A 4,708-nucleotide genomic window follows, 5' to 3' on the forward strand; every position below is an offset into this window, starting at 1 on the left:
CAGGCGACGAGGAACTTGGAATATACGTTGACAAAGGTAATGATGTATTTGCAGCTGGCTTTTGGTGGTAAGGGCCTGACTATGTCGACAGACAGTAGTTGCCATGGCTTGTGGGTGGTGATCTTTCCTGCTGGCCCTGGCGTACAGGTGATGTCCTTCCCTAATGAGCAGGCTTGGCATGCTTGAATGACTTTCTTGGCCAGGTTGGAGGTGCCAGGTGTCCAACAAAGGTCGTTAAAAGCCTGCAAGAGTTTCTTTGTGTCGAGGTGGATGCCGTTGTGGGAGTGGAGGGAGGTCTTGGCGTCGTGGGCGGCGTTGGGGTCCAGGACTATGTGGCTGTCCTGGATAAAGAGGTGGTCATCATGTTGGTATAGCTTGGCAAAGGTCTGTGGTGGCATCCAAGGAGGTCGTTGTTTAGCCTACCACAGCTGCAGGAGGTCAGGGCCAGTGTGGATGGAGTTGATGGTGAGTTGTGATAAGGCATCAGTGTTGGTATGCAGTTTTCCGGGGCGATAGGCGATTTCAAAGTCGAATTCCTCCAGTGCTTCTCTCCACCTGATAAGTTGGGCGTTATTGGTGTTGGACTGATGTAACCACTGAAGGGATTGATGGTCTGTGATGATGGTCACGTGGATGTCTGATATATATGCCCAGAAGTGCTCTAGGGCCCACATGATGCCTAGGCATTCACGCTTGGTGGCCGTGTAGTTTTTCTCAGCTTGGCTGAGGGTACAGCTAGTGCAGGCGTTGATGTGTTCCCGCCCATCCTGAACCTGAGCTAGTACGGGACTGATGGCAACCAGGGATACGTCTGTCTACAGGTGGAAAGGTAGGGTGTAATCGGGGAAGGCGACGATGGGGGCAGTGATCAGTTTGGTTTTTAATGCATTGAAGGCAGTTATTCGGGCCTCGGTCCAGAGGAATGGTTAGCCTTTCTTGGTCAGGTTGTGGAGGGGCTTAGCAATGTCGGCAAAACCTTCACGAAACACCAATAGTAGGAGGTTAGTCCGAGGAAGGCACGCAGGTCGTGGAAACCTTTGGGTAAGGGGAGGTCCCCTAAGGAACGTAGCTTGTCTGGGTCGGGGGAGATATCTTCTGGTGATATTACGTGCCCCAGAAAAGACACGGATCTGTCGGCCAGGACGCACTTTGAAGGCTTGGGTTTGAATCCTGCTTGGCGTATATGCGTGAAGACTTGTTTGAGGAGCTGGAGGTGGTTGGTCCAGGTGCGGCTGAACACAATAACGTCGTCTAAGTATGCCAGGCAGATCTCCCAGGTCAGGCCGCTGAGTACTGACTCCATCAGGCAGGAGAATGTGGCTGGGGCGTTGCAGAGTCCGAAAGGGAGGACATTAAATTCATAATGTTTGTCATTGCTTGTAGAGAAGACTGTTTTTTGTCTGTCCTCGGGGTGGACTGGGACTTGCCAATACCCCAACTGGAGGTCCAGGGTGGAGAACCATGATGATCCATGGAGGGAGTCGAGTGAGTTGTCTATCCTGGGTAAGGGCGTGGCGTTCTTCATGCTCACATCACTGAGTTTCGAATAATCTACACAGAACCGCATGGAGCCATCCTTTTTCTTTACGAGTCTGACAGACAAAGACCATGGGCTGATGGAGGAGGAGATAACACCAGCATCTCCTGGACCTGCCGGTCTTCCTCCGCCCACTGTTTTTTTTTTTTTTTTTTTTGCCATAAGGGTTGTCGGATGGGGGGTCCTGTGGTGCGGATCTTGTGGCTGAGGTATGCAGTGTGCCCAGTGTCTGCTGGGCTTGACAAGAATAAGTCTTGCAAGTCCAGGAGGAGTTGCTGAAGGGTGTTAACTTGGTGTTGCGAAAGGCTTTCAGGTAGGGAAGGTAGGGGGGGGTTGGGGGGTGTTGCAAGGCTCAGCTTCCTCCATGTCCCCCACTATTAATCCCTGGGGTAGGGTGAGCCGGGTGGTGGCAAGGTTAGCGGTTCGTACCGCTCGGTGATGGGGGGAGGGAGGAAGGTGGGTGATAGTAGGCAGGAGAAGAAAGCCCCCAGTGGTAGGCTGGGGGAGAACAGGATGGAGGTACCGTTGGGTCTGTTCAGTTGCAGCCAACCCTCGTGTTGGGGGGGGGGATGGTTATGGCGGAAGCGATGATTGCAGGGAAGGTGAGGTGGGAAGAGGGTTGGGGAGGAGAGGGGGGAAGGGGGGGCTGGGGATGGGGGACGGGGTGGGACGGGAAAAGAGGATGGTGTGCAGGTGCAGAGTGGCTGAGCGAGGGGGGCTGGATCTCTTTGAAATTGTAGGCTCTGCTTGTGGCAGTCGATGGTAGTGTGAAGTTTTTGTAAGAGGTCCAGCCCCAGGTAGCCATCATAGGCACGGCAGGTGGAGTTAAACACGATGAATCTGTGCTTGGTAGAGACTTTCTGGTGAGTATCGGTCCGTAAGGCCTGGGTCTCCCCACGTATGGGCAGGGGGCCATCCCCCGCGTCTACGAGGGGGGCTGAGGTGGAGAGAAGTGGGCCGAAGGCGGAGGTGTGGCGGGAGTAGAAATGGGTTTAGAGGCAAGATCTGGCCGCCACCGTGTCGACCAACAGTCTCGCCTTGATTCAGCCTCATCTTGTAGACTGGGGGGTGATATTTCTGTGAGATAGCCCCTGCCACCGTGGGGAGGTGCGAGAGAGGACCTAAAAATCCACTAGTTGTGCAGTGTTCTCCTCTTCATGCTGCATTTCCTCCGGATCCGTGTAGGTGGTGGGTGGAGCATCCTCTTCGGAGCCATCGTCTTCTAGGGATGGCTCCCTTGTGTAGTCGCCCTGCACCGTGCAGCCTTCAGCTGTTCACGTATGTCATGGAGGGGACAGCTGTGGCTGCAGACAGTGAACTCCCAAGGATTTATAGATATCAGGTTTGAGTTTTCCTTGGGGTTGGAGCATTTCTTTGGAGGGTGTGCTCTTGGAACGAGTGGTGTCAGATCATGGTTGGGTTGGGGTGGAGGTGTTCGTTGCTTTTGTTGAGTTGTCCTGTGAGTGGGGAATTTGCTGACAACATTTATCGGCTGGGGGATGGGGTGAGTGGTGAGATGTCACACGAGTTGCATGTCCCAGTTGAGGCCTCCCAAAGGGTCATATATAGTGAAATGTGCTCGGGAGGACTTTCAGCACGGTGTTGAATATATGTTGTTCCTGGGTGGCTGCGTCGGTTTCCGGATATGCGTCGGTGACAAGCCGCCTAGCCTGGATGAATGTGTCATCTAGGTTACCGTTGTATGTGAGGGCGTCCAGTTGTGACAGGGCTACAACTTTGCCCAGGGATGGCGTGACTGCTTGCTTCATTATTTGTACGAATTGTTCCCATTTTAAATTCTGGGACGATTTTAGCAGCTATACTTGATACTGCCTTCCCCAGGTATGGCAGTGGGACAGCAATTTTTTCTCTGTCGTTTTCGAAGCCTATGTCCAATATAAGTTTGACCATAGCCAGGTATACATCGATGTTATATTGCTCGGGGTCGAATTTTGGCAATCAGATGTGGGTTTTGGCTGCCATTATGCTTGATTTCCCTGTTTTTTCTCCTCCTGTGTTCTGTTCGGGTCTAGAACCACCGCTGGTCACCAGTGTTATGCTAGGTGTTTTTAGGTCAACTTCTCGCCCTAAAGACACTAGCCACTGAGCGGGGTCCTCTTTCAAGACTGGAACTAGAACACCTTAACAGAGGAACAGAGCATAAAAACTCGGCAGGCTACCTAACGCATACATTGCCTTAATTCGGCTTCCTTACAATATACATGCAATCGTATATAATACAGGGCATAGGTACAGTGACAGGCTTATTAGTGACAGTATTTACAACACATTAAACACAATGTGATTACCTTCGGTCAGTAATATACACCAGTAATACATAGGGGTTGGAGATGCAGTCCATATAGTCCTTTCTCCCCACAGTCCTTGTGTATTGTTCTTAGTTTCTGGGCTTAGGTAATTGGCACTGTATGCCAAGCACTACTGTCTGCAGATACATTCACCGTCAGTTTTCACTGTATCACTGCCCTGAGTTTCAGCACATAATATGGGCACTGTCAGTCTCTGTTTCCCTCTCTGACACTGAGTTTGCACTAGAGAGTGTCTTGGGCTGCGGAAACCTGGGCTTAATTAAGGTGGCGCCCGAGCGTAGAGGGCAGGCCCACGGACGTGCCTTCCCTTTGAGGGCACGGGACTACTGCAGGGGGCGTCGTGGCCCAGGCACGTTTCTGGTCTGGGGTGCAGGGAGTCTCCCTCATGGTGGAGCCTCGACCTGGTGAGCGGCCCTCGGGGCTGGAGCCGAACAGGATCAGGAGTCGTTCCTGATGCCTCCTGCTCCAGGCGGAGGGCTGTCGACGAGAGGAGCCCAGGAGGTCCCACCTTGGGGTCCAGGGGACGTCCCTGGGTGGTTGGGGACTGCAGTCGCCACTAGACCAGGGTGCTGTCAGGGGCAGTCTGCAGCGTCCCTCCCAGGTGGCGTCTGTCAGGTCCAGGCGTCGTCCGGGGGCAATCCAAAGGGCATGGATCCCCTCCTCTGCAATAGGGCCCTGCCACCACTTCTCAAATGGCAGCTCCTCCTGGGAATAACACCTGTGGGGAGAGTGGGGAGATCATCCTGTGCGGCCTCTGGGTGGGAGTTGGGCTGGGCCAGAGACTTCCTCCGACGGCAGAGCCCTAGAGACTGTAGGCGAAGAGTGTAAAGTGGCCGACCCT

The sequence above is a fragment of the Coenobita brevimanus genome, chromosome 117 (assembly GCF_032717465.1).
Source record: "Coenobita brevimanus isolate Jiangsu-jjx chromosome 117, ASM3271746v2, whole genome shotgun sequence".
Classification (NCBI taxonomy): Eukaryota; Metazoa; Arthropoda; class Malacostraca; order Decapoda; family Coenobitidae; genus Coenobita; species Coenobita brevimanus.